This window comes from Heloderma suspectum, chromosome 1 (genome assembly GCF_057233095.1).
Source record: "Heloderma suspectum isolate Gila_16-S chromosome 1, 16-S_ref, whole genome shotgun sequence".
Taxonomy (NCBI): Eukaryota; Metazoa; Chordata; class Lepidosauria; order Squamata; family Helodermatidae; genus Heloderma; species Heloderma suspectum.
This window is the reverse complement of record NC_139458.1, coordinates 172,887,455-172,902,425: the sequence shown is the minus strand read 5'-3', so window position 1 is coordinate 172,902,425 and position 14,971 is coordinate 172,887,455. Positions and strand designations below refer to the sequence as shown.

The window sequence follows — 14,971 nt, the reverse complement described above, 5'->3', positions numbered from 1 at the left end:
TTGATAGTAATGCTTCCCAAGGCCCACTTGACTTCACTCTCGAGGACGTCTGGCTCAAGTTCAGTGAGCACACACACTATCATGGCTATCAGGGACATTAAGATCTTTCCTGTATAGTTCTTCTGTGTATTCTTTCCACCTCTTCTTAATCTCATCTGCTTCTGTTAGGTCCCTGCCTTCTTTGTCCTTTATCATGCCTGTCTTTGCACAAAACGTTCCCTTGAGATCTCCAATTTTCTTGAAGAGATCTCTAGTCTTTCCCATTCTATGGTTTTCCTCGATTGTTCATTTAAGGCGGCCTTCTTGTCTCTCCTTGCTATTCTGTGGAACTCGGCATTCAGTTGGATATATCTTCCACTTTCTCCCTTGCTTTTCACTTCCCTTCTTTCCTCAGCTACTTGTAAAGCCTCATCAGACATCTTTTTCTTTGGGATGATTTAGTTGCTGCCTCCTGAACAATGTTACGGACCTCCGTCCATAGTTCCTCAGGCACTCTGTCTATCAGGTTTAATCCTTTAAATCTATTCCTCACCTCCACTGTATATTCATAAGGGAAATAGTAAATTAGATAACTAGTCGTTATCTGATAAAGTAGTGTAGCTCAAAGCCTTGTTTCCTGGAATTTGTTGATTGCGAAGGGAGAGGACAAAAGAAGCATGACACCAGCTGACCTAATTAGACTATGTCCCTATTTTATCCAAGTCCCTTATCCAAGCAATATCTTACTGGCATAAGTCCAGCTCTCTCTCATCCATTTCTCCAGTTCTGGCAGCTCTGCCTTTTTCTGGGCTTCTTCTCTTCCTTCTCTCTTCTTCTCCCTCTGACTTTCCCTGTCTCTAGCTTAGGCTTTTAATCTTAAAATTAGTTATATTCCCTCCCACGCTCCAACCAGTCATGAGGGTAGTTTCTTGTTCACTTTTCCCCTAAATGTCTTTTCCTAAACTCTTCCCCTGACCTTCAGTTGCTTGCTGCAAGCCTCTCCCCCACATTTTTCCTCTTTGATATCCTGGCTCCTTTATTGAACTAAAACTTTGATTTGAGCCTTCTGCAAACTAGTGGCTTCCTGAGTAGGCCTTCTGGCTCCTCTAATCCAGTTAAGCTTTTTCTTCTTGTAGTTGTTCCTACTCTGACCTCTGTTGTACCTCATACCAACCTCATAATCTCCTCCTCTGTTGAGCCTGTTGCAAAACTTTGGCTTCCTAAACAGATATTCTGTTTCCTAATATCTAAGTAAACTTTTGACCTCTTGGCTGAAACTGACCAACACATACTCAAAAAGGATTTAACCTTCCTTAGGTAGGGTTCTCCTTGGTATAGTTGCTGTGTGCCCCAACCCCCACATTGACCTGGGGTATGCTAGCCCTGCCCAGGGGTGTGCCTTTCACCATGACCCTGGTCAAGGGGTGTTTCCTGTGTGTTTCCCATCCCTGCACAAACCAATTAGTGTCTACTCAGAAGTAATTCCCATTGTGGTCAATGAGGCTTGTCCTCTGAATGTGCATACCAGTATTTACAGAGATCTCCCTCAACTGAAATAGCAGATTTTAAAGCACTAATTTCCTAGAGGCTGTAAAGCACCTTCCTGAAGCTGCGATTCTCTGTTGTTTGGTTTATTGCCATTCAGAAGTAACTCCTTCCACCTTCGATCACCAGATCCTGCACTGCATCAGCTTAGAAAGGGGGCTGGTTTCCCATCCTTTTGTTTCCCCTCTGTCTTTCCCAGCACAAACATTTGTGTGTCTACCCAGAAGTAACTCCATTGTGGTCAATGAGGCTTGTTTCCGAAATGCGCACTCCCAGAGTTACTAGATCCACATGAATCAAAATAATGCATTTAGGAGCCTTAATGACGAAGCTTTGAAGCTTCAAAGCTTCAGTTGATCACATCATCAGCTGATCAGGGCAGAAAGAACATTGTGTTCCTTTAGTGATTGTTCTTTAAAACAGTAAATAATGCTGGGGGGTGGGGAGAGAGAGAAGGAGATTGTTCCCATCATAGTCAGTTTCAGGGGAAGGAGCACACTGCGTTCCTTTAGTGATTGTTCTTTAACGGAGTAATAATGCTGGGGTGTGGGGGAGACAGACAGAGAAGGAGTGATTTATGTAGCAACACAGGAGGAAACCTCCTGGGATTTTATCAAAGGTGAAAGGGGAGAGAGCCTGGAGGGGGGGAGCCTCTCTTGATTGAGCAGCCCCTGCCCCTCAGATGATGTTCACTCCAAACCCCTCCCCCCCCCGAAGTATGTTCTGTGAAGCGACTTTTCCTGGTGCAATACACTTGCTCGTGGAGCCCTGCCCAAAGCAAGGCCGGCTCCTTGAAACAATGGGGTAAGCCATGATTGGCTTCTCCTTCCGTCTCCCACCATTGTCATGGAGAACCCTCCCAGACCCTGGTTCCATGCTGATCTGAAGTTTTCTGCATATGAATGCCGTACCTTTCTTACTTCCTTTGCCCATGACAGCTCACTTATCATAGCAAATGTATTTCCTATCTGGTCACCAAAGATACAGGAAAAATACAACCTCCCATAACTCACTTCAATGGCATGCTTGTGAGAGAACTGGTTCCTTACAGCAAGATTTTAAAATACACATACACACTTTACCACCTCATCATAGGAAGTACTTTTTAAGTCCCACTGATGTCAGTGGAAGATTTAGGCACATGTTCAACTTTCTTCCATTGAAAGCAGTGGCACTTAAAACACCATAGCTGGATGGATGGATCATGCTCTGTGTTTTTAATTTAGCCTGTAGAATATGCAAGGATCTGGAGTAAATGCCCAAACATTTCCCATTTCATGTAACACAGGTGACTCAAAAGAAAAATATTCTTGACTAATAAAGTATTTATTCCCTAAAGTACGATGTACATCAAAATAATAATAATAATAATAATAATAATAATAATAATATTCTCAGCAACAAGTGAAAAATAAGTTTTTTGATCACTGAAAACTATCATTTCCTAAAACGTTGCTTGAAATAATTAGGTAAAAGTGAAAAAGCAGTATAATAAAGATGGAGAATCTTCAAGTAGTTTGAATTTTGACCCTCTTTGTCTGGTTTTCAATCAGATGTAATCTTCATATTCAGAAAGAATGTCATTTCAGCATCTCCCAGAGAATACAATGATAGGTAACGCTATCTACTTATTGCACAATTTCATATCTATTATAGAAGATGTTGCATTTCGACAGCCATACTTCTCCTTCCATAGTTCAATCAGAGATGGAATTAGGGAAGCTTCTTCTGTCAAAAAGATTCAAATAGAATGATACAGGCCATCTGAATTTTGAAATCTCAGAAATGAAATACATTAGTCATGCTTCTTTGATGATTGGGTCTTGTTTCTTCAAGGAACTTTTTTTGCAATTATAAATGAGCACATGGAAATTAATTTGAAGGGTTCAACAAAAATACAGAACGGTAACCAAACATGAACAACCTGACAAAGAACCTCTATCTACTTCTCAACAATATAGAAAGGAAATTCTTTACCATGATATCCTACTTTTAAATGATGAAATCATTTTTAAAACTGTATACATTTTGTATATATTTAATGTCAATGTTTCAGAAGACAGAAAAGGCTGATAGATATTGCTTACAGAATGGAATACACGGGGTAAAACCAAAGGACCCAGACCGAATAATAAACTGTGTACTTTAGGATTATCTCTAATTACATAGAAACACCAACCATATGTGTTCATAAATGAAGACCATATTTTATCAAAGTTTTTTTGTTCTGTTCTGATTTTCTAGGTCACCCTGCATCTTTCAGGCAGGATAATTAACAAAAAAAAGTCCTGCTTTTTAAAACATAATTTTCCTGTCAGTTCCAAGGTAACACAAACACAATGGACTATCAAAAGGAGACAGAATCACTAAATACATCCAATAAGCAAACATAGAAAAATTGTGGGGATTTTTAGAATTGCAATTCAGAAGCATTCATTCTAACAATCAGCCTGAGATCCATTTAAGCCTTACATTTTAAGAGGTCTTACCTGCACTCATTGTCCCCCTCCAGAAACATGCCTTTCTAAGAAGTCTCAAAAAAGTGGTTTCTCTTTTTTTGAACTGTGTGGGGGAGGGGCAATCCTCCCTGCCACAGTCCATCATGCACCCTCAAAATCAGCTCCAGGGGACTGGGAAACACTCTGGAGCAGATTTTCAGGCAGCTCAGAAGGCTGCCCAGGGGAGGAGCAAGGGACAAAGTCCCATCACACCAGCAGACTTTTACTAGCACGAGGTTGGATTTAATCCTATATTCGCAAATATTTCTTCAGACAGACCCACCAATGTGGAGGAATGAGGGCAGGGGCTAACACAGTGACCACTTAGAAGAACTGCAGTGTTGCCCGAGGATCCTTTAATAAATGTGAGACTCGCAAGAAAAATGCAAGTCTTCTAGGAGCATGGAGCAGGGGAACCATAACACTGCTTCATACAATACCCTTTCTCTGTGCAGGTTTCACAGCATGAAATACTGTTGCAGGAGGGTTACTACAGCTTCATGCTGTAACCCTCTACCCAGTATATTGTAATTTGGAGAAATGGAGTCGCTCTTCCCTGTCTGACAGGTCTGGCCCAAGATACTTTGCTGCTTGAGGCAAAGGGCAAGGTGGTGGCCCCCAGCCCAGCCCCATTCCACATACAGAAGCCAACTGGAGTGGAAGCTGAGATTTACTTCAGCACTGGTGATGGGACCGGACAGCATCATCCACCACACCGGAGAGCAGCAGAGCAGTCTAGCTTGGGGGGTGCAGTGAAGGCTACATGACCCACACAGCTCTTTCTTCCAGTACTTTACCACTGCTCTCTGCACATGCATGCACAGACCTCAGCATCTTCCACCTGAGGCAGCTGCCTCACTTTGCTTAATGGTAGGGCTGGACCTAGTGTGTAATTATTTACAGGCCAGGCCTATCATCCCCCTGTGCTGACAGTCACAACACCAGGGCTATGCTCTTAGAGTGTGGCCGCACGTGCTCAGCAGCAAAGTAAGAAGCAGAAGGATGAGTGATGAGAAAGAGACACAGCAGTGACCCTGGCCAGATCCACACCTTGTGTCATATCATTATGATCCCCTCATGGTAGCGCTATATTCTTCTTGCGTATTTATACCTCGGAGGACACACAATGACATTTGTTGTGGTATGTTAGATAATGTGGAAATAAAAGCAGGAAATAGCACTACAAAAGCAGTATACTGAACATGTAATGTGCCCCTACAGTTATCAATGAACTTCAATCCTGCTATAAAACAGTAGTGTAGATGACCTAGGCGCAGACTGACGCTTCTGTAACATCTCTAACAACTCTCATGCCAGCCACCACTCATACTGTGCACCAATGATGCTCCCACCTTAGCTATGCGTGGAAGGCACCAATCAATATATAGTAACAGGGAAAACATGCCACAAAGATGTCAGACACACCCTACCCAGTCCACAACCTCTTCCAAACATCGTAACTAGTATGAGCAAAACAGGAAAGAGTAGAGGCAGCCTGCCATCAAGTTGACCCTTTTGCCAGGAGAAAATGCCATGGCCACATAGGGAAGGAAGGACAGCCATTCCAAGCATAACCAGCCAATTCCACAATGCCTCTGCATAGCAGGGAAACTCACAGGTTCCCTGAGAGAAGAACCAGTGACCCAACACAGACCATGGTCAGAGAACACTGCAAGTAATTGCTTGAATCCAGGATCTGCCTTCCACTGATGGAAGGTCTCCACCCAGGGAAGATGTTTGCATTGGATTTGGGGGAATACCCCATACCTTCTGCACTATAGCTCTCCCCATTTAGCTGGGTCCTCCAATCCTCTGTGTAGCATTTTCAGGGGACTGGAGGGGCTGCCATGGGATGTCTGCTTCTGCCAGCTTAGTTGCATGTGTCTAAATCCAGATTCAGCATTTATATTGTGTGTAAGGGGGACAAGCTTCTTTGCAAGGCAGAGAGAAGGACAGGGGCCACATGGACAAGAGAAACTAGAAACTACAACAGGAAGCTCACAGGACATATTCAGTCTGGGTTCCAGGGCATAGTCTGAAGGCACGGGAGGCAGCCACCGTGCTGAAGCTAAGCAGGTCTGGGTCTGGTCAGTGCTTGGAGGGGAGGCCACCTGGGAACCACATGTAGCCACCTTGAGTTCCATGATGGAAGAAAGGTGGGATATAAATGTAGTAAAAAGAAAGAATGAAAAAAAAGCTGTCCCATAGTTTAGTGGGAAACAGCAAAGCAACTGGAAGCAGGGGATGTGGGTTCAAGGTCCATCCTGAGGAGATGGAGAGGAGGATGGACCTCCACAGGGTAAAGCTAACCATCTGGGTGCCCTATCAGCAACAAGAGGTTTGGATGGGAGAGGCAATGGGATTTATTTAGTTAGTCAGTTTTATTTATATCCCACCTTCATAAAAATCCAAAGGCAGGTAACAGCAAATATTAATGTAATATTAAAAACAACCTGCAGAAAAATACCAAAAAAAACAACAACCCTATAATAAAACCTAGGGATTCATCTCCAGGGTCTTCAAACACAAGATTAGGCCACCCAGGCCAATGGTTCCCAACCTTGGGTCTCCAGTAATTTCTGGCTTTCAACCTCCATCATACCCCAGCATGGCTAATGACAATGGGTCATGTAGTCCAACAACATCTGGGAGCTATTGTCCAACAACATCTGGTGACCCCAGGTTGGGTACAACTCCAATTCTTTGCTTTGAAGTAGTTCATTTCTCAGATACAATAGTTAAGTATTTTCTTGCTGAAAGATATACAAACTCTCCTTCACGCTATGTCAAAGAGAAAATTATTTGCTGTTTTTTATTCAATGTAATCTCGGGTTTCACAACTATTAATGTCATACTGAAGTTCACTGCATGATCCCTTTGCTTGACTCCAGCCTGCTGACTGTTCTCTCTTCATGTCTTCCAGTAATTAAAAAGAAAATAAGTAAACAAACACACATGAAAGTATAAATAGTCTCACCAGGGAATTAGAGCTTCAATCAAGCAGATTTTGCAGTTCAAGCATCAGCTTGGGACTAGGAGGTAAACATATTCCTACTGAAGCAACTTCCTGGTTCAAACTAACAAAAATTGCAAGAATGTTTGTGGCTTGAAACGGAGAAAAAAAATAGCAACTAAGCAAACCTAAGCTGAAAACATGTCCAGAGGAAATTATGGAGATAAGCCAATAGACTAAAACTGTTGGCATCCAAAGACACATGGGTCTTTTAAAAAAGATGAGCAGCCAATTTCAGCCCATTTTCTAGTGGAACATTCATTCATTAATTCATTCATTTATATGTCTAGGCCACCATTCTGGGCAGGAGCCCTCCCAAGACAGTTTACAACAATAAAATTCATATAATAAAAACTGATACAATAATAAAACAGGAAACATTCACAAAACCAACAAATGCTGACATAAGACAAAGGATACAACACAACTGCAGCTAGAACATAGAAGTGTCCGATAAAACATACTCAGCAGAAGGCCAGAGTGAAGAGGTAAGTCTTCAGGGCCTTCCTAAAAGCCTGCAATGATGGGACCTAATGGTCCCCTGTTGGCAACACATTCCAGAGGTGTGGGGCCACTGCAGAAAAGGCCCTCTCTCATGTTGTTGCCCACCTAACTGCCCTCACAGTTGAGCAAGTGAGAAGGGCCTTTGCTGCTGATCTTAATGTGTAGGCAGGCTGACGTATCACAGTTACCCTGCATTTTGTTAACTTTGGGCTTGTGTTAGCACAAGTCCATTAGATGCAACTTGTAGAGTTTACCCAGGCTGGCCAGGTTTGTCCTTCTTTTTTGCTGCTTGCACAGGAAAACATTTTCCACTTTTCCCTCCAAAGATGCTCAGTGAAGTCAAGAAGGATATTCCAGAATTCTACTCTGCTTTGCTTCCTAGACAGGAAGTACTCCTTCTTCCCCTGGCAGAAGCATTCAGGGAATAAATGGGCCATCTACTGGTATTGTACACGCAAACAGTTTAGAAGAAGGCAGGGCCTATCACTCAGCGACAGACCACATGCTTCAAATGCACAATCCCTGAGGTTCAATCCCTGGAAACGCCACTTAAAAGATCACAGATAGCAAAGGCTGGGGAATGCCTCTACTAACCTTGGAGAGTTGCTGCCATGCAGAATTAGTAGACGGAACCAACTTGATGGATCTGGATCAGAAGAAGGCAACCCTGTGCCCTCCAGATTTTGTAGTACAGCTCCCATAATCCCAAACCACTGCCCATGCTAACTGCCTAACCCTGACCTAGATGAACCAACTGAGTCCGTGTATGACACCATGATATGTGCTTCTCTCCATAGAGGATTTCACACTCCTCCTTCTTGCTCACATGAAGCCTTCTCCAGGCCCGAACCAGCCACAACACAGAGGGTGCTTCCAGATGGACAGCTCCTGGTCCTACCAACTAAAAGGCATTGTGTGGCCATTCCATCTTTCCCTCCTCTCTGTGGTAAGAAAAAAGATGGAAGAAGTGGTGGGAAAACATGAGAGGGTTACAAATGGAAGACAATGGCATGTTCAGCATTTGAGGCAAGGCGACTGTACAATAAAAGTCACAACCAGAAACACCCATAGTTTTCATTTTAAATTTCTCCCAATGTGGTATATTGCAACAGGTCTGTAAAATGAATATCTTTATTCATTTATCTTTATTTAAATATCTTTAAGGAAAAACCTTATTGGGGCCGCAGTGGCTTAGTGGTTAAGACGCTGAACTGCAGACTGGAAGGTCGGCAGGACAGCAGTTCGAGACCCGAGTGCTGCGTGACGGAGTGAGCTCCCGTCTTCAGTCCCAGCTTCTGCCAACCTAGCAGTTTGAAAGCAAGAAATTGCAAGTAGATAAATAGGTACTGCTTTGGCGGGAAAGGTAGCAGCGTTCCGTGCACCTCGGTGTTCAGTCATGCCGGCCACATGACCACAGAAGCATCTTCGGACCGCGCTGGCTCTTCGGCTTAGAAATGGAGATGTGCACCACACCCTAGAGTCGGACACGACTGGTTGGGGACACCTTTACCTTTTTTTACCTTTTAAGGAAAAACCTCCTGTTTGCTTTTAGCTTGGAGTATGTGAACTGTGGCCCAAAGCAGGCATTACTTTAAAGTCATAGCTAGCAGTTATGGGGGGGGGTTACTCTAGAGCAGGCACAGGGACCCTAATCTGGATCATGACCCTAACATGGGGGTTAGGAGACATTAACCCTTTCTCGAGCTTTAGGTTCAATCCAAATCAGGAGTCCTGTGCCTGCAATTTCCATTGAAAAATAATGATCCATTTGCTTTATGCACCATGCTGGGGCCCTGATCCATATTGCACCCTGCACCTACTCCAGAGTAAAAATGAAAACTACTTATGTTTTTAAAGTAAGGTCTGCTTTGGCCCTGTGTGTGTGCGTGCACGTGTAGCTAGCAGAGAGCAGTAGGTTTGCTTTGTTGTGTGCTTTGTTCCTCCTGTTCTTACACATTCATCATTTTGGTCTCCAAATAAAGCTAGGTTAGAATCTCATGACTTTTCTGGCTTGATGCCTTTGCTTAACATTCACTTGCAGAGAGCTGTTTATATATGGTGGCTGGTCACATTGGTAATTTTTCTCAACACTGTTACTACTCCTTTCCCCTCAAAGACAGTGTGAAGAAAATAGCTCCACTTGGTAAACCACTGTCCACAAATGAAAAGAATCAAATGCTATGAGGAGAAGCTTAAAGCAGCCTTTATATGGGTAGGGAAGAAAAGAGTTAAAGCACTTTTAGATTTCTTAAGTCTCAGTGATAAAGATGAGTATGTTACACAAACAATAAAGAATCACCAATACTGTGACTTCACAGTGCTGTTTGACTAGAAGTTTGTCAAGCGTGAGTTTATAATCTCACAGGTAGGGCTGATGAATTTGGTGTCCCATCAGGTTAAACACTCTCGCATTAAAACGTGATTATTCACGCTCACCCATTTTCCCCATTGCAGTGCTTCATCGAATGCGCGAGCTCGGTTCACACTCAAGCGCTGCGCTGTTTTCCTGCTGTATTCCTGCGCGCACTTGTCTGATCTCGGATGCTAAGCGGGGTCGGCCCCGGTCAGTAGTTGGATGGGCGACCGCCTGGGAATCAGGCTTCCTGCATTGAGCAGGGGGTTGTTCTATCCCTTCAAATGAGACTAAGTTTTACCCCCTCCTAACCCCTGCTCCAGATGTGTTTTTTTAAGCGTTTTTTAAGATTAAGGCATTATCCTCACAGAATCAGGGCTTCTCCCTGATGTTTTTTTCCTAATTCAGGCATGATCTTCGAAAATTCGAGGCTGTGAAGCTTCAAAGATCATGCCTGAATTAGGAAAAAAAAACATCGCAGAGAAGCCCCGATTCTGTGAGGATAACACCTTAATTTAAAAAAAAACATCCAGAGCAGGGGATAGGAGGGGGTAAAATTTAATCTCATTTGAAGGGATAGAATAACCCCCTGCTCAGTGCAGGAAGCCTGATTCCCAGGCAGTCGCCCATCCAACTACTGAATGGGGCCAACCCCACTTAGCTTCCAAGATCAGACAAGCGTGTGCACATCCAGCCCTTTGCTTGTTGCTGAGGAAACGGGGGCTGCTGAGGAAGCTATGCGATCAGTAGCCGGAAGAAGACATGGGGCTGTCGAGAGCTGTGATTGGACAGAAGGAAAATACAAACACCGCCGTATATGGACAGGTGGGGGAGGGGACTACGACCGGATACGGTAGCAAAGGCGGAAAATCAGCACATTAAGGGGAAATACCGGGATATTAGGGTATTGAAAGTGGGAGCACAGAAGTGGGAAATTCCAGTTCCAATTCGAGGTAGGTACTGCATAGTGTGAAAGGCGGGCGGTGAAACCTCATTGGAAGGGGGAAAAGGCGGTAAGTATAGATCCAGCCATAGTCTTTCTGGAAATCATAGTAGATAAAAAGGGGAGTGAAGCTGGAACTAGGGATGGGAGAACCAGGGATTCATGAGCTTGCCAAAATCCTCAGTTCATTTCTAAGCTAAGTTCAGCTGGCTCCTGTTCTTTTTTGCAACTGTTTTCTTTTTTCATTTTTCAAAAATGTGCACTTTCCCCCATTGACTAAAGCATGAACATGCAATTCTTCAAAAGGGTGCATTTTAAAAGTGTACATTTTAAGAAGTGCACATTTAGCAAATGCGAATGCAAGTTCGGAAATTTGTGAACACGTTCAGAGAACATGCGCTTCCATTTGCGTTCAAGGCTGCGAATGGGGAATTTTCGAGTGCTTTGTGTGTGGAAACAAAATTCTTATGCATCCCTAATTAGGGATGGGCGGAACACTTACCTGCCATTCCAGGAGGGGGGGGTCTGCAGGGGGGGAGGTGATCCATTCCTCCCCCCAGAATCCTTTTCAGCCGGCTACACTCTGTGGCGATTCCGCAGAACCGCCGGCTGGCTCCGAAGTGCCAGTGATACGGCCGCCATGCCGTATCACTGGCTGAAGGGGACTACTGCCTGCGGACGCAAATGGCATCCGGGATGGTATTTGTGGCCGTAAAGGCCTTAGTTTATGGTAAATGCAGCCGTAAATGGCTGCATATACCTTAAACTAAGGCCTTTACGGCCACAAATGGTGTCCTGGACGCCATTTGCATCCGTGCTTTTGATTAACGCAATAGGCTACGCAAATATTTGCATAGCCTATCACGTAAAAGCAGGGACACAGGGACATGTCTGGGGGCGTTCCGGGGCAGGGAGAGCATAGCTGCCTGTATGACACATCCTATGTGTCGTAGAGCAGCCTCCTTCCTCGCTCCATCCTCCCGCGGCTAGACAGCCGCAATTGGCTGTCTAGCAGAAAAAGCAGGGCAGGAAGAGCACAGAGGGAACGATCCCCTTCATGCTTCTCCTGCCCTGCTTTGGATAGGTGGTCACCTCCGAGTTCAGAGGTAGCTGCCTATCTAGATAGGATTGTGCCCTTAGAGATATAGCTATGAGAAAAAGAGCTTTACAAAAAGGTTTGAATTGTTTATCAGTTGTAAGCATTCACAGTCCTTCAAACAGCAGGATCTGTTTTCTGTGTTACTGCACAGCAGGAGACCTCAGATCTTTTATTATGCAGGCAATATCTTAGAAGAAACATGCTTTCATTCAAAATTAGATGAAACTACTTTTCTCATTTAGAATCATGTGATATCTCTGGAGACTTTCTATTATTTGAGTGAGAATGAGAGTGAGTGAAGATTTTTTAATTTCTTCTTTGAGAACATTTTAAATCAGAAGTAAGCAGGTAACCCCACCAGCCATTCCACCATGTCTCAAAACACTTCTGATTATTCCTGAGGAACACCTCTTTTTCTGGCCAGCCCTCTTTCTTTGCCCTCTTACTGCCCTGTGAAGGGCAGCATCTCTGGTAAAGCCTCCTAGTACCAACTGAAGGCTCAGGTTGCCAAGTCCTGGGGTACTAGATGGAGGGCTCCTAGAGCTATCAGTGAAAAGGCATTGCACAGCTACTGCATCTTTTCTTCCTTAACTAGGGATGGTGGAGAATTCCGCCACAGATCTCAGTGAGGCCGAATGCCAGTGCATTTGGCCCCCCGAAATCCATGGCAGAATGAAGCCCCCCTGCCCCACCACCCCGCGAAAGGTGCGCGAAATGGAGCACCTACCTCGTGCCGTTCGCACTGCTTTGCGAATGGCGGCCGCATCTACGGCCGCCATTTGCTTCACGATTTTTCCCATGATAGGCTACGTAAATACTTATGTAGCTTATCACGGCTAACGTAGGGACGCCATTTGCGTCCCTGTGGAGGCCGTGATAGGCTACGTAAATATTTACGTAGCCTATCATGGGAAAAAAAGGGAACGCAAATGGCAGCCGCTGTAGCCACCGCCATTTTCGTTCCCTTTTTTTGCCATGATAGGCTACGTAAATATTTACGTAGCCTATCATGGTGAAAAAAAAGGGACGCAAATGGTGGTGGCTACGGTGGCCACCATTTGCATCCCTGCGCAGCCCAGCAGCGGCCGGATGTCGCTGCGGGTGGCCCCAGCTGGTGGCTCTGCAGAGTCGCCGTGGAGCGGAGCCAGCCAGTGAGGATTTCAGGGGGAGGGATGGAGCACCTCCCCCCCCCACAGATGTCACGAAACGAAACAGGTAAGTCGTTTTGTACATCCCTATCCTTAACCAAATTTTTTTCCTGGTAAGTAACAAGATGGAAGAAGCAAGGGGAAAATGCAGGAAGTTTATAAATTGAAGATGATGATGTCTGGTCCCCCTGAAAAATTTCTGTGAAAGGGACTGGGTGATTGTACAATAAAAGCCCATCTAGAAGCACCCTTAATGTCTTGACATGGTCTTAGTGAAGTTTGGCCCTGCTCATATCAGCAAAGTAATGTATGATGGCAATGGATGGCACAAACACATTGGTTTTTCACCAGTTACACAGGGATGTCAAACCTCTTGCAGTCTGAGAGCTGAATTCAATTTTGGAGAAGTTATCGCTGGGTGGGGAGCTGCAAGGGGCCAAAATACTAAAAATACATATTAGTTTAAACTATGACTGCCAGTATATGGGCCTTAGGAGAGGCTTAGTTACTTAGTTATGGTGGGTTTCCCACAGGCAGCTGGTTAGCCAATCTGTAATCAGAATGCTGGACTAGATAGACTCTTGGTCTGATCCAGCATGGCCCTGCTTGTTTTCTTAGAGGCAGTTCAACCTTTTAGAATGTGGGGAGGGGAAACCCTGCAAAAGCTGAGAAACCACCAAAGGGGACAAGGAGAAGGGTATGGAGCCAGGCTATCTGGGGAACCCCAGAGGGCTGCTTTGGGATCCCAGGAGGGCTGGCTTTGTCCCACAGACCTGAGGTGCTGTCAGCTGTCTTTTAGGGATCCTTCTGCACCATCACTAACCATCTAATTGAGGAATTTCTGGTAAGCTTCAAACCAACTGCAAAGTTTCCTAGAACACAGTTTGACAACCATAACCCCACTGTTACATGCCTGGGAGACAGTAGCTTTGATCACAACACAGAGGGGAAAGTGGTACAGCGCAGCTCATATTAAAGTACTCTGTGATTTTGGATTGCTTAGCTTTGGAAGATGTGATGTTGCTTCAGTGATTGTTTAACTTCAAGAACAGCATTTGCCGATATCATCATTTCTAGCCTCCTTTGGCAAATATTTCTTACAAGCAAGTCAGAAAAGTCTGAATAATCACACTTTGGGGTCTAATTTGTTGCCAGTGCACGTCTGTAGCTGCCATTACAATAAAGTGGAAAAAGCTGTCAACAGAAGTGGGTGATTAAAGCTGCAGACCAACAGTGTTAAAGAGAAAATGGAGAGTTTTCTTTACAGCGTTGATTTTATTTTTTTAGCAAGTTCCATCCTGCGTGACTCCTTTCCCATGATCTGAAAAGCCTCTTCAAATTATTAGCCCTTTTAGCTCCCACTAGTGGTCTGTAGGGCTAATCTGGAATATTTTTCATATGAAAATGAAAGGCACTTTGACCAAATAGTCTTGAAAACAGCAGACCTACCATTAAAATGAAAATAGATACAACCATTTTCTTGTTGTTGTTGTTGTTACTGGAATATTAGTAACATTTTCTGTAATCATCACACAGTGAGACTGAAAACCTGTCTTGGAATTAACCCAAGTTACAGGTGAAATCTGGAAAATAGTCCAATATCCTCTGATAATGATCAGATTGGAACTTTAGGGTGGGTTGACCCATTCATAGTATCCATCAATGAATGGCAATTTTTACTGGAGTATCATTTCATAAATTTGCTGAGACTTGGCTTCACCGAGCAGTGGCAATTCCTGTGAAAAAGCCCCACTGAGGCACAGGATGGCTTAGGGAGCAATCCTATAGCCACTAGACACTGTCTAGAGGGCCATAGGATTTTTCAGTTTCTGGGAACTGAGGTTGGAGCCAGGGCTCTGACCTCAGTTCCCAGAAACCGTGATGCCCCT

At 44.3% G+C, this 14,971-nt stretch overlaps 1 protein-coding gene across 1 annotated transcript in view; it reads right to left on the bottom strand.

The window, feature by feature from the left end:
* Positions 1 to 2,836: 2,836 nt before the first annotated feature.
* Positions 2,837 to 14,971, bottom strand: part of LOC146358408 (uncharacterized) — a 169,744-nt gene continuing 157,609 nt past the window's right edge. The window contains exon 7 of the transcript XR_014784397.1: positions 2,837 to 3,252. The gene's annotated coding sequence lies outside the window, so the exon portion shown is untranslated. The remainder of the gene's footprint in view (positions 3,253 to 14,971) is intronic.